Raw genomic sequence first — 15803 nt, 5'->3', positions numbered from 1 at the left:
TTTCCGCTCCATTCACAACAATTCTATCAGGAGCCAGTGGAAAATCGTTGTGAATGTCATGAAGTTTTTGTGAATATTCCAAATCAACTTCAAGAATGCAAGGAAAATTTTGCCAGTTTTCAAATTCTTTTTCATCAACCCATGAAAATTCACCGACAGGAAGAGGTTCGCACATTGCCCAGCCATAAAGATTGTTTGCGTCAAGATAAGGGATAAATGTTGAAGGTTTTTCTGGGTTGAAATCTTTTCCCATATATTTGTTGTTTGCTTTTCCAAATCTGTTTGAAATCATTGAAACACCTCCTCTTGTGCCTTTTTCAATCATTTGAAGCATGTCAATGTCAGTCAAAAGTTCGAGTTTGACTTTGGTTTTCTTCAAAGATGCGTCCCATGCAAGACCTGGTGAGGTGAAATACCATGCTGGATCAAGCTCATAGTTTTCAAGACAAACGTTTCTGAATTCCTCAAAAACATCACAAAGCAACAAAAAATCTGTTTTGAGATAAAGATCGTGATAATCTCCCATGTTTTTGCAGTTGAAAGTTTTCCAAACGTTTTGTGCATGTTGATAATCTTCATCTGTGATATTCTCATCGTTGAGTTTTGAATAAAATTTTTCTTGTGGGGGAAGTTTTGTTTCTTGAAATTTTTTGATGTTGTCCATGAAGTCATAAGGATAAACTCCCTTTGTTGAAAGAAGGTTGAGTTTTTTTCCGAGTTCTTCTTTTTCTTTTGGAGTCAGTTTTTCTTCTTTGAGGTTTTTTTGTCTTTCCTTGATTTTTTCTTTCAGGAGACTTTTTTTTGTTTCAATCTTTTTGTCTCTTTCCAGATTCTTGACCAATGCATCAAGAGAAGATGCCATGAATTTGAAGCTGTCAACGAATCTGATGTCGTGTTTTATTTCATGTTCTTTTCCTTCTTTGTCGATGTAACAACCAACAACTATCTTTTTTGTGAATGAAATGTATTTTTCCTCATTGTTTGGAATGCATCTGATGTCACCTTCAGTTTTTCCAAGATTTTTGACGAAAAGATGAGCGTCATAATTTTGAAGATTGTGAAAAATTAGTGGAGTGAACCATGGCTTTCTGTATCGGAGATGGCATGAGTTGTGAGCTGCTCCACGGAATTTCCCAGTGAAGTGACAATGGTCTCTGACTTTTTTTTCGTTTTCTTAGAATTCTTTCTGGCAGATCCAACATTTTGTTGAATTTTTGAAATCTTCCCAATCATTTTGTTGCATAATCAGAGGCATTTTTGGAATATTTTGAATCCTTGTCGCGTCATCTTCAATCATTTCAACAAATATTTGAGATATGTCTTCAGGGGCTTCATTTTTCATTCGATATGTCACAGTTCTTGACAGGTTTTCATCAAAAGAGCATTTGATGTGATAACAAAATCCACAAGGTTTGTGCTTTTGAAACTGGTTGGTGAAGCACTTTTCTGGATTCGGTTGACATCCGCTGATTGGTTCAACAAGAGACTCAAAATCAGCATAAATGGCAAATGGCATTTTTTGTGAACGAATGTGATTTTCGAATTCTATGAAAGTTTCCTCTTCTGGCATTTCAATGAATTCATTGCTTTGACAAATCTCTTTGTGAATTTCAAGTTTTTCATTTGTTTGAAAAGCATTCAAGCATCGGAAACAAATATGAATTGATCCATTGTGTTTTGTGATTTGACTTGACAAAAGACGGCTCATGTCTTTGATAAGACAATAATGCTTTTTTACATCATCAGAAATCAAAAGAAGATTGATTTGTTGTTGTCTTTCTTCTCCTTTGAAAAGCCTTAGAGGATAAACAGCTTTTTTTTCATAACCAAAGACATTGATTGAAATGTTTTGATTTGATTTTTCAAAATGTGTTATTTGTTTCAAATCAATTGGAAATTTCAGGCCATTCCAATTGAGTCTTTTTGAATTTTCCCTGAGATTTTTGTCAATTCTTTCAGGATGTTTATTGACAGGGAAAAGAGCTCTTGTTACACACCATTTGAAACATTCATTATCATCATTTTTCATGTTGATAATTGCTTTTTTGTTTGCTAGAATTTTTGGCAATGGGATATATGATCTCCCTCTTAGGGGAATGTATTGTGTCATTTGAACGTCAAGTGACAGAACTCTTTCAAGAACCCAGTTTGATCCTCTGTTAGTGAAATTTTGAAATCTTTCTTCGATTGTTTCAATTATAGAGTCAATGATTTCTGATTCATTCCCTTCAAGATCCTCTCCAGGGATCGGACGCGGAGCGCCAAGATTTTCAATTTGTTTGAGAATGAAAATATGGGTACGCATCTATAATATTTCCGTTGGTCAAATCAGTTCTTGTCATATAGCAATTGAGAATGAGTCTCACCCTTGTTTGTCGATTTTCTCTCATTAATCGCAAAACATCTGGTTTGACAATTTGCATGAATTCTATTTCATCATAATTTCCTTCTCTTTCAATTCGAAATTGTCTTGCAAAACCACTCAATGCTGTTTCTGTTTCTGTGACTCTTGTTGTTGGTTCATGACTCCTTCGGAGTCGACGCTCCGCGTCATTAATTTCTGTTGGCGTCTCTTGAGAAGGGGAGGTATTAAACATATCCCAAAAATAATTTTTCCAACCTTCCAAATAATTGGTTATGTTTCCCCACAAACGAGAGTAAAAAGGCGTTTCGTCTCTTTTTGTAGCATTTCGTCTATCCATTTTAAATATATTTATAAAATTTTTTTTTTTTTTGAAAAAAACAAAATTTCAAAAATTATCTTTTTTTAATTTGCTGTTTAATTTTCAAAGTATCTTCATGGTTTTGGTTGATAAGTTGAATAATATCTTGTTTTTTTATGTTATCAGGATAAAAAATTTTTCGTTCTCTGCAAATTTGTTTGAGTTGTTTGCAGTTCATTTTTGGGTAATCCAGTATTGGCAGATCTTTGTCGAATTCGGTGATAAGATGAATCAACTCTTGTTTTTCTATGCTTTTACCATAATATTTTATTTTTCGTTCTTTGAACATTTGAAAAAGCTCATCGTATGACAGATTTGAGTAATCCATTGTCTCATCTTTGGGTGACAATTCTTCCAATTTATTCATTTAAAGTTTTTTCATCCCTTTTCTCATGATTTCATCAATGTTATCTTCATTTTTGTGTTCGTGATAAAGATTGACAATATCTTTCCATTTTGGAGGTGGATTTCTTTCCCTTTCTAATTTTCTCTCTTTTTTCCAGATTCCTTGATTTTCTCTTTTTATTGCAATGCGAGTTTCAACTTCAGGGAGGGTGGTTATTGTGGGATTTTGGTCATTGAGGGTGAGAATTTGTGACATTTCATGTTTTTTAAGGATTGATGTGTATTTTATTTTTCGAGATTTGCAAATTTTGGTTAATTCATCATATTTGAGTTTTGAGTAATCCATTTTAAATAATTAATAAAAAAAAATTTGGGGGGGGGGGGGGATTTTTTTGATATTGAGGGCTGATTTTAGGGACCCTGGGTGTTTTTTGGTTTGCGGGATTTTTTAGGGTAATTTGGCTAGGAGAATTGGGACATTTTTTTAAAAATGACACGAGCCTCAGAAAATGTCTTGAGTCTCTCTTTTTTCAACTACTTCGGAATGTTTTAAACTCGTCTAGAAATGTCCTGCGAAAAAGCCGAAATCCCGGCATGCGAGACATTTAGAGCCGTAGAAAAGCTAGCGCAATCGACAAAGATACGCCAAAGCTACCACGTTCATTCATTCATTGAAAATGTTGATGCGTTTTGACAGCCGCTTTCTGTTTGGACGAGACGGATTTCCCACGTGTGAGAAAGTCGTTTTGCTGTTGCCATTGCCTGCGAGAATTTCCGAACCGGGTTTTCAACAGATCAATTCTATCTGTAAATCTCAGTATGTATGAAATAAAAATAGTTGATGCATGGCCTAATCCGATTACAGTTTATAAAAACAGAAGAAATATACTGCACGAAGTATATGCATCCAATCCCTAGAGATTAAAATGAAAACGGTGTGGGGCCAATAGTTGGTGTATCAAGATATTTTGACTTAGCTCGGAGCACTCCACAGATATGATGTATACAAATTAGTAAAATCAAACACCCCTTGTTCTAAAGAACTATAGAATGCGACGGAGATGAGCACTAAATTTTTTTGCCAGATGAATTTTCGATGGCTGACATCTATGCACCGACATCATAATGTGATCTTGTGTTATACCACTGACGGATGTTATATCACTAAAAAGTGTCTGGTTTAGCAGATCTTATCTTTCGAAAACAAGAGCGGCTTTTATCTTGCCCATTCGCCTCCAAATAGTGTGCTGGCCGTTTCCTTTTTTAAAAGGAAACGGCCTTTAAAAAGGCTTACGCAATTTGAATATTCATTCCTACATTTTGAGAGGAAAGTAGAACGAGTAAGATAGACGTTAGCCTGTTCTAAATACCTACAAGTTTGACAGGTTCGAAATGAATTCTTGATTGACTTTATGTGACTAAGAAAGTTCGCCAAATTCCTCTATCCTTTTTTCTTGATTACTTTGTGCTATTTGGCATGGTAAAGATATAGCGGGCAGTGGGTCATTTTTTGTTCAGAGAAACAAACGGATGATGAAATTTAACGTGCCAGACTGAAAAGACCTACCAATGCATACCAAATAATTACAAATCATTGATCATTCACTTTTCCTAAAAACATCAGAACGAAATGGTATTTAAGCAAGTGGATGGCAGGTTTACTTGTACGGAACGGGAATAAATCATGAAAAAGACCAGAAAAAAATAAGTTTACTTCTCATGCTCCTACGAAGTGGGTTGTTTTACAGCGTGCCTGTATGTGAAGACCTTTTAATGGCAGATTTCAATTATATACAGCAGAAAGTTTAACGGGAAACGCATGAAAGACGCATCAACACATGACGGCACATGAAAGAAGCTAGGTCAGGCCGGGATAAATTTTACCCAGGTGGCCTTACGTCTGATTGAAAGATAAAAAATACGAAGAACAGATATGTATTTTGTCTTTTGAGGACAAACCTACATAGCCCCCTTCCTCAAAGACACACACACCTAAAAATCGCACACTTGCAAAACCGTGCTATGGGTTGACGTTTATTAAAGGTTAAGAATTTGTAATTGAGATATTTTAAAGTACACTTTGCCTAGCCGGAGTCCATTGGATTATACGATGTGGCTAACATCAAGTAAGTAGAGGTTATTATTTTTCTTTTTTCTGTGTGCGTGTTTGTTTATTTGTTTGCTTGTTGATTGTTTTTCAGTGCTTACAGTAATGGATAGCATAACACCATTCTTAACACCAAATATGTCCTCCGTTTTGAGCCACGAAAAGCGCCATGGCCGAAGTAAATTTAATATGATTTTTATTTAACTTAAATTAATGTTAACATTCGTGACATTATTGCAAAGTTGATTTGAATGTTTCGTTACAGAAACAATTCCTTATATTTTGGAAATTCAAAAGATCACATATATAGTAGACTCAATCTGTGTGGGCCCTTATGATTGAGATTTGAGAGTTGAGCCTAGGCTTTGGGCATATTTTAAATGTTTGGTACATTACCTGCACTTCTTGAATTCTTCAAAGCATTTTGAACGACGATTTTCTTTGAGAAACAGTTACTTTCCCATTACGTTTAACCATAATTTGCTTCTTCCCGTTAAAATATATATGGACAAACTTAAAAAAAAAAACACTGGCAATTAAGGTTTTCTCTTAACCGTTTTTTTTATCGTTATTACGATCATTATTTTAACCTGTATCATCCTTTCTTATGAAATGTTCATATAAACGAAAGCTTAGAATTATTATGTGCTATTTGCGTTTATAACACAGTCCCAGATCGTTTTCGTGCTTTACTGAACCGCATTTTTTTCACCGAAGGGTAGGTGGCTATAGTTAACAATTATTCGTCAACACGGAGGTGAAAAGGGATGGATATTTACCTACGCGGATTAGTAAATATCCATCACTTTAACCAACACTAAGGTGAATAATTGTTTAATATATACCACACAAGCTGAATAACTAGCGGACCAAAAAATTCCTTCCTTTTTGACGGTATACCGACAAATGGTGGGAAATCTTAAAATCTCGCGCGCCGCACGATAAGCCCGGGGGTAAGCGATTTCTTATTGTAGGAAGTTCCGTCTCACTTTCTTGCGAACAAATGAAACTTTTAAAAGCACTTGTTTAGCTACTAAGGTGTTATTTATTCAACTGTTGTGTGAAATTCGTCTCGCTGTTCAGTTGAAACCATGACGCAAAACATAAGTTGTTTCATTGTTTGCAATGTGATTATAGTGCTCGGCGGTTTTCGTAAACAAGGTATTGTATTTTCATTTTTTGCCTTAGAATTTGAGGTTGGAAAGATTAAATAACTTACCATAAAATGCCGTCAAACAAAACTCTGTTACCGTTTTTGTATATTTTGTAACAGCTGCCTCAAAATAATTTCCTTTTAAGTGCCGAAAGGGGAAACGGGAAACCATCTTGTTTCTCTGCGGCTGCTCGGAGGTGAATAATACTTGGCTAATCACCTCCGAGCTAGCCAATCAGCGCTCGCGAATGCCACTTTTCACTTGTGTTGTATATACTAATGGAGGACTTTTACCACTGTCCACTGACACTGGGGTGAATAGCTGCTTTACTATATACTAGGCTAAAACAGTACGAAAATGGTGATTGTTTTAAATCGTTTATTCATGCCAACGGTTACATTTTTCTGTAACCGTTTTTATCGATTAACTTGGGGTTGAAAAGATAAAGCTTTAACTGTGAAAGTTGCCCAACTGAATTTCGACGGCTTCTTCGTGTTAGCAAGGACAGCTTATCCGTTTATTTAAAAAAAAATCGTTTGTTACGGTAACAAACAGGAATGCGAGCTTCGCGAGTTGCTTGGAGGTGCTATCCCAAGTTTCAATAGCCAACCAGAGTGCGCCAACAACGCTATTAACTACTTTAGCATATACTAAAACAAAGTGTCTCTGCCTATACAGGAGGATCCCAATACATGACAAAAACGAGTAAAGGGCCGCCTCCTCTCCACGTTTAAGTGTGTGTGTGTGTGTGTGTGTGTGTGTGTTTGTTTGCTGACTTTTCCTTTTGTCATATCTTTAAAAAATTAAAGATATCAATTAATTTTAACTTACCTGGCACAGGATGCGTGCAGTCTTTCCCGCTTCCTATATAGGGATGATTACATGAGCAGCTGTAAGATCCCAGAGTGTTCGTACACGAAGAAAAATTGTGACAGTCATGGATGCCGCTGGAACACTCATCAATATCTGTGAATGAGAATGATTTAGTGTATCAACACGCTCATTACTGACGTATAATCAGTGCCTCTTGCTTAACCCGTTAACGTTGTTATAGGTTAGTCATCTTACTTTTGACTAAACACGTGAGTAACAGTATATGTAGCTAGCTAAGCAATAAATAAAGTAATTAATAAACAATTCAATTTTATGTTTCTGAAATTTGCTCCCAGACCAGTTTATAACCGGCAGCAAGGCTCTGCACCAAGTTTAGTGTTTACGAGCTGGCTTTTAGTGTTTACGAGCTGGCCCTTTTGTCTTTATGTTTTCGTTTAGCGAGAGATTAACAAAGTTTTGGTTATGGGAATGTAAACAATACTACTTTGTAAGTATAGTACACAGTTGAAGTAGCTTACCACTACATGTTTTGCCGTCGCCCGAATATCCAGAATTACATGCACACGTGTAATATCCGTCATTGTTGTTGCAAACAGCGTTGACATCAGTACAGTTGTGAGTGTTGGTGGAACACTCGTCTATATCTACGAAAATGTATTGAATGAAAGACTCAATGACTGTCATTAATTCCTGTTGAGTGTTTTGTAAGCTGCACTCTCGTTAAATGGTTCTTAAATCCCTCTGTTTGTTTCGGCACTCTCCCATATTTTGTAATACTTGTCGCTGTTGTTGCTTTCGTAGTGTCCCTGTTTCTGTTGCTGTTGTTTTTTAGGGCAAGAAAACTCCTATTTGTTGTATGAAAAGTTCGCGTAACTTTTGGAGCACCCGGTTAACTTCAAAATTACTTGGCCAGGAAAACATTTGTCATTATACACAATTTTATGCAGCTTATTTTATCCTTCTCTTTGAAAAATTTATACGAAGCACCTGACAAATAAATAAATAAATAAACAAATAAATAAATAAATAAATAAATAAATAAATTAATTAATTAATTAATTAAATAAACGAAGTAGGCATGCAAACCTGATATACAATCCATCTTGTCTTCAATTTCTCGTGTGCTATGCAGGAGGGTACTTTGATTTGCTTTAATTTAAGAGGCTCCTGTTTAAGTACATATTCGTCCCACTAGTTTTACACCCATGAAAGCAGGTTCAATTATAAAATAAAATTAAATATTCAAAATGAGTAAGGCGCAAATTAAAGTAGCTTACCAGTACAAATCTTTCCATCGCCTGAATATCCAGATTTACATACACATGTGTACGATCCGTCGGTATTACTGCACGAAGCATTAACACTGCAGCTGGTGACACATTCATCTATATCTGCGAAAGTGTGATAGAGCAAACGTTGCATATGAAAACTGTCATATGCATATGGAAAGTCTCTAAAAGCCTCATTTTTTTGTTTTATCGCCCCTTTTTGTTCTTGCTTTGGCCGTTAGGCAACAAATTAATACACCCACTCAATTGGATTAGTGACATATAAAAGAAAACTCAGAATATCTAGTGGTCCCTGTTACTTGCAGCCAATGTGACCTGGAATAACGTTAGTCTACGTGTACGACTACAATATTACAATAATGTGCTTTCACTGCACATCTTTTTGTTTATATCATCATCCTCTTGCTCTCCATCATAACTCGGTTATCATTATTTTCAGTCTCGTCCTCGTTATTTTACCTTTGCAGCTCTTATCTTCTCGATGAAAACAACGAAAATTTAATTTTACAATTTTTTCTGTATTATCATCATCAATTTATTACCATTGCAAATCTTGCCATTTCCTGTATAACCGGATTTACAACCACATGTGTACGAGCCCTCTGTGTTTTGACATGCAGCATTGGGGTCACAATCAAAGGAGTTTGTAGTACATTCGTCTAGGTCTGGAAGAATACAACAAAAAGACAACAACGTTAACCTCCATGCAGACATGGGGACAGCGGGGAGGGGAGATAGAATCTGCTAGAGCCTACTTTCAGGGTTTATAAGTTTCATTTTACGTATTGCAAACGAAACAAAACTTTATGGCCTTTTTGCTTTAGCAATTCACAGGGAAATATGAATAAAGGAGTTGGTTTACAAAGAAATTGTGGTCGGTCGGAAGTGTAGAAAAATGGTCGGTTTTGTGAACAGAGTTGATAAAGTAATTTGATACTGACGTCTACTATTAACCCTTTGTCAGAGCGAATAAAGGTGTTGTGGGTTGTATGCTGTTCATATGAAGTAAGCGGCGGGGCTACGCTGTATACTCAACAACGTTTAAAGTTTAAATGACAGCTGATATGATCCACAACGTCAATTATTGGCAGATAAATGGCTGATTTCTCTTTCTAAACGTTAACTCCCTTAACGCGAAGCGTTAACACTCTGAGAAATGCTCATCTGAGGCAATAATTAGTTCCCAGGTGAATGTTTTGATTTTAACTATCTAAAGCTTAAAAAAGCGCTATCAAATATATCTCCACGATGCTACTTAGAAGAAATGCCTAATAAAGTCGTTCTCCCTGTACCTGTAAAACAAGTAAAGTTGTTGCAATTATCGCATGACACATCATTCCAAGTATAATCATGTTTCGCACCCAAAGTATGCACACAGTCTTCATTCCTCCAGTTGTTTGGTTGTCTCGGCGCCCAGAACCTAAAGCTGCTCACTTCTTTGTTGGTCCAAACAAACGATCCTTCAATACTTCTGTCATTCAAACCGATCCAACTTCGTTCGCCGTTAATGCGATGCTGGATGTAGACATTTTCCTCTTGATTGTGAACGGTCACTAGATCAGAGTGCATTGTTGAACAGTTTGATTCTGCGGTCAGCCATGAGGCGCATGCACGGCTTGTGAAGTAGCAGTAACCACCAAAGTAACTCCAGCCTGGTCGGCATATGTCTGTTTAACAGAAGACATAAAAAAATATATTCAGTGGTAGTTTCTCCTTAAGAAATTTTTCTGCTACCTACCATTCAGCCGTGTTACTTATTAGATATCCTAGCTAGCCATTTATAATTTGAAATAAGATGATTTTAAAGTTTTACACAAACAAACAAACTCGTCTTACTCGGTTAATGTATATAGCTTATGACGTACTCTCCAAGGGAATGGTTGTATTATGAGTTATGGCACTGCTAGGATGTGCGTCCGGGAAGTGCAAATGCAGGGACTATAACGGCATCCGAAGTGGTAGCAAAAATGTGCGTCATCTTGAATGGCGCTTAAAACTAAACTTTATATATAAAAAAAAACCTCTGCAAATTAGAAATCCTGCATTTTCAACGTGCAGAATGTCATCTACTTAAATAGTTTGCTGCTTCTTGATAGGTTTCCGACAGACATCAAAACCACAAATGGCATTGTTGGTTAAAAGTTGTTGTCTCGGCCTTTATTACAATATATATCGTGATGATGGAAACAAATAGTTACCAAATTAAACCAAAATAGTTCTAATAAAGAAACATCTACGGATAGCCTTGAAAAAAATCAGAGAACACCCTAACAGAACTCCTTCCCCCTCCCAACCCCCCCCCTTTCTGCCACTCCATACTGTCCTGAAACAAGAGTAATTAATTATACCTTTTTATTTTGGTTAGCCCAATTTGGTTGTAAATCCAATGTTTAGGTTTTACTTCTTTATTAATCTGTATATTTGTACATTGCTCATTTCCATTGATGTATTCATTGAACAATTTTTTGTTTCTTTCGTGAAATAATTGATTACTTGTGCGTAAAACAAAACAAAAAGAAAAGTTTTTGCACTCTTACCTGACAGGAGAGTGTATGATATGGAGAGCGGGTCATACTTTGACACATACAATCCCTTTACGCATACTCGAAATCCTGTGGTGTTGATATACTGTAAAATAAGACAAGGTCATATGAAATGTTGTATGCTTTTCTTGTTTGCTCCCTAGACTTCGCCTTTTCTATCACAACCTCGTACCTGCGTAATTTGTGCGACTAAAACTAAGAGATTTATGATCGTTCGTAATTATCTAAGATATAATTGTTGCTATAATCCGGTAGCTAGGGTCAGAAATTTTGAGTTTCGTTCAACCCACAAGTCAGAAAAGGTTTGACACCGGATTTTGATGGAACAAGACCTCCTGATTAATGCCAGCTAGTTTGTAATGTCGAATTGTGGTATAGGTTCCGAGTTAAGAGTATGTTTTATTGCGCACCTCACGGGATTAGCATGAAAACGAGGCCAGTTCCCTTATCAGAGTTTACTTATTTACTTATTGATTAAAATTATCACAAACTGCTAGTAAACCATCCTAATAATGAAATAAAGCTATGTGAGGCAATGGTGTCGAGAAAACGTATCACGTGACTGATCACGTGACTAGTATAAGGCCAAGATATTGTCTAGAAATAAATTAAAATGGTGTCTCCATTGCTCTAGAATCGTAAATGTGAAATTTATAGGTTTCAATGATTGTATTTCAGTTTTAACTATTTTCTATCATTTCATCTAACAAGGATACATTTCTAGGTCACAATTTGGCTATAACACCAGCTTTCCATCAGGTTTTGAATTAACATGAAAACGAGGCTGATAAAGTAATAAGCGTTTCTCCTTTATTTCTTGGCCAAAGTCAATCGTGACATATTAGAAGTTGAACCACTACTGAATTCAAGTTACACTATTTATTTTTACAGCATCTGGTGTCACATGATTGATCACGTGACATTTATGTGACTATTTACAAAATCACAGTAAAGAATCTGAAATCCTGAGTGATGACACATGCTTCCTCACTACTTTTCTTTTCAAACATTTTTCCACAACGTACACAGTGGGGCCAGACCACCCCCTAAAGGGATCATTAAAACGTGGGGTTTTTGGTTAATTGTCGATAATTTTGTTTATTCTCATCATTTCCTTACCAAACTTGGTAATTTAAAGTGGAACTTTGTGCCAAACAATTTGACTTGAATATTGATGCCAAATGTTAAATTATGACGTCATAATTGGTGACGTCATATTAATCTCTAAAATAAAATTTTAGAATTTTTAAATTCTTTCTATTGTGTTAGAAAGAACACGTAAAGAGGAGTTGAATGCTGTAAACAGTTTGTCGATGTGACAAATAATGGCTGAGATATGGCATTTTAAATTTTGAAAACTTCACAGTCTCAAAATAGGGGCCCCCCTTGTGTAATAAGTTTGAAATTGAGTGTTGCTTTGTTGCGTCAACGACGCCATTTAAGTTGCAGATAAGATGTCTTAAATGACAGAAGCTAAATTAAAAAGAAAAACTGGAAAAAATTTATTTTTGACAGTGCTAGAGCCCCCAAACCAGTTTTGTGACGTAATTAGGTGTCACGTGATCAATTATGCACTTGCTAATATTATCGTTTTCAAGCCAAAAACTTAAAATCTAAAATGATACGATTTTTTGGTACAACAAGAAGTCCATTTTACCACATTATTAGCCTGCATGGAAAAAAACTGTAAAAAAAAAATCAACAGAGTTGTTTTTAGAAGGAAAGTATGGTTCCGGGGGGGACACTTTAAATGTCTTTAAATTGCCATAACTCAAGATACGTTTGTCGTAGCGAGGTACGGTTTTCAGCATTTTACACCTCTTGCCAAGTTCTTTCTGATGGCATAACATTTTATACCAAATTTAAAATTTTCAGTTAAACTTGTTTTGTGACGTCATCCATTATGACGTCACAATTTGACCATTTTTGACATTCTCATACTAAAACTAAATTGGGCGACCACCTAAGGTTTTTTGCCAAGTTTGAAAACGAAATACGAAAAACAAGCAAAATTGATCTAAACGATCCATTTGAGGGGTGGTTTGGCCCCACTGTGAACGTAGAAATGGTTACAAATGAACACGTAGTGAGCTTAATACCTTTAAACATCTATGAGAAGCTGTATTTGACCATTACGCTTGCCGAATATCAGCCCGTTCAATCTGAATCACTCTCACTGTAACTCTCACTGCTGTATAATGGTGCACCATGTGGATTCTGGCATCTCTCATCTGCCATACATACACAGGATTCCGTACATGAAAGGCCAGCATTGATACAAGAACAATTAGTGCGGCATTCAGATTTCTTGCACTGGCAGGTAGTGAGCTCCAGCAGACTCTTCGGTGCCGGCTCTTTCGTCATTAGCACTGGTTTCAAGATGTCTTCTTCTTTCTCCAATCCATGTCCCTCTGGTGAATTCAGATCTTGCATAGCATCAAGCGAGTGTCTCCAGATATATGTCTGATAGTTTGCACGCTTCATGTGCTGTAGCAGACTGTCGGAGGTTGGCGGTAGCATCTCGTTTTTCTGTTTCTTCAAACAAAAGAGAAGATACCTCAGCTCGTCAGCAGCATTTGGTGTCCTCTTCGAGGAGGGGTAGAGGTCACATACGAATTGCTCGCATTTGGCGGCTGTTGTGACATCCAGTTCTTGTGTCTGTCCGAAGAGAATCAAGCTGTCCTGGTGAGCACGATTGCGTCTTAGCACATCCCAGGCCTTCTTCTTCCCAATGCCTGCAAGAGAGCTTGTGGAATCACAGCCAGAGGAGGGCGGGAAGAGCATCACACATGGTCGGACCCAATGCTTTTGAGACATTATGTACTGGAATTAGTCGGAGCCGATCTTTCACGCCAGTACGAAACCACAGTTCCTTGCAGCCAAGACGGTCAAAATGGGCTGCACTCAGTACAAGAACATCTGTAGAATGAATGACGATCGGTGTTTCTGGAGTGGATGCGTACTTGGCGTGATAAAGTAACCTGGTATCCGCCTCCTCGTGGTCAGACTTGAGATTTGGCATATCACAGCAGTGGCCTCTTGTAATCATTACGCATCTTTCTCCGTCCTTTTAACCTCCTCCGATGACCAGTTTCTTGTTCTCTGGTAACCTTTCTTGTCCAAGCTTGCACATTGATTTCGTTAAGTAGTCACAAAGGTTGACCTTCCTTCTGAGGGTTGGAAATATATTTTCCTCATTGCCTGGGCACTGGAGTCAAAGGACCACCTATCTGTACTTCAAGAGCAGCAGATTCTCCCCTCCTTGATCGCTCTCCGGCTTTAATTGAGGTCTCCATGTACTGGTCAAAGTCAATGTGACATTCAAGACAGTTGGAGTGGTGAAGGGACAGTGGCGCTGTGAATATGGTAAAATACTTCAAGGCCAGATCACCAAATGGCTTGCTCCGCCAGACTTGGTTATCTGCACCATGGCCATTCCATCGAGGATATAGGCGGTCTCTAGTGATGACACATGGAGGGGAGGGGCGACACTGACCTCTTTCTCAATGATGGATGACAGAACACTCTTCGTGGTTTTCCGAAGGCTTCCATCTTGATATGCAAGCGAACATGGCACTGTTGACAACTCGTAGCTCAGAACTTCCATCAGATTTATGCGCTGTGCATTCGCAGCAATGAGAAGCCTTCCAAAGAGGTCCCTGTCCGCTTTAACAGTGATGAACTTGTCGTCTGCAGCCTTGACATTCACCTTCTTTGCCATGGAATTGAAGGTCTTCACTTTCAAGCTTGTAACAGTGTCCCAAAAATTGACAACGTTTGTGTTGGCACGCTTCTCTACAAATGTTGTCATTTGCTCTCGACCTCTCTCCGTACTACTCACAAGACCTTCTGCAACATCTGAAGGTAGAACGATGCCGGTGGCAAAGCTTACAATGGACTCTGTATCTTCACTGAAAGGGTTGGTCATTAATCCTGAGGTAAAGCATTTCACCAGCTTCCTGACGTCATGACGTCAGGTGGTAAACACACATAGCTAGAATTGTGTGCTTTGGAAGCTCCTCACGACCATTTGTGCAACAATGGACGATGTTGTAAAGTATATGAAATGATTCATATATGAACTGCGGATGTAGATGAAAGTGGACGATGTCTTGTGCAATGCTCAGAACCTGTCGTTCGTCTATCATGTTGGTACACATACTTGATCTGTCTGAAAACTTCTTGTCGTCAGGGCTAATGATTAAACGTATTAGCCAATACAGGGAGTCTGGTATGACCTCTCTTGTTGACTCTTGGCTAATGTCTCTCACATCAAGTGGCCTGGACGTGATGCCTTTGCATTTCCTTTTGCATTTTTCGAGCAATATCATGTGGGATACTCACAAGACCTTCACTCACGTCATGTGGGATACTCACAAGACCTTCTGCAACATCTGAAGGTAGAACGATGCCGGTGGCAAAGCTTACAATGGACTCTGTATCTTCACTGAAAGGGTTGGTCATTAATCCTGAGGTAAAGCATTTCACCAGCTTCCTGACGTCATGACGTCAGGTGGTAAACACACATAGCTAGAATTGTGTGCTTTGGAAGCTCCTCACGACCATTTGTGCAACAATGGACGATGTTGTAAAGTATATGAAATGATTCATATATGAACTGCGGATGTAGATGAAAGTGGACGATGTCTTGTGCAATGCTCAGAACCTGTCGTTCGTCTATCATGTTGGTACACATACTTGATCTGTCTGAAAACTTCTTGTCGTCAGGGCTAATGATTAAACGTATTAGCCAATACAGGGAGTCTGGTATGACCTCTCTTGTTGACTCTTGGCTAATGTCTCTCACA

The 15803-nt window shown here is 37.6% G+C and overlaps 1 pseudogene; it reads right to left on the bottom strand.

Annotated features, from left to right (window-relative positions):
• Nucleotides 1–13076: 13076 nt before the first annotated feature.
• Nucleotides 13077–14044, bottom strand: LOC146455007 (uncharacterized; annotated as a pseudogene).
• Nucleotides 14045–15803: the final 1759 nt, after the last annotated feature.

The sequence above is a fragment of the Pavona decussata genome, unplaced genomic scaffold, assembly GCF_977016875.1.
Source record: "Pavona decussata unplaced genomic scaffold, jaPavDecu1.1 SCAFFOLD_289, whole genome shotgun sequence".
Lineage (NCBI taxonomy): Eukaryota > Metazoa > Cnidaria > Anthozoa > Scleractinia > Agariciidae > Pavona > Pavona decussata.
The sequence above is the reverse complement of the archived record's forward strand: the minus strand, read 5'-3'. Positions and strand labels throughout refer to the sequence as shown.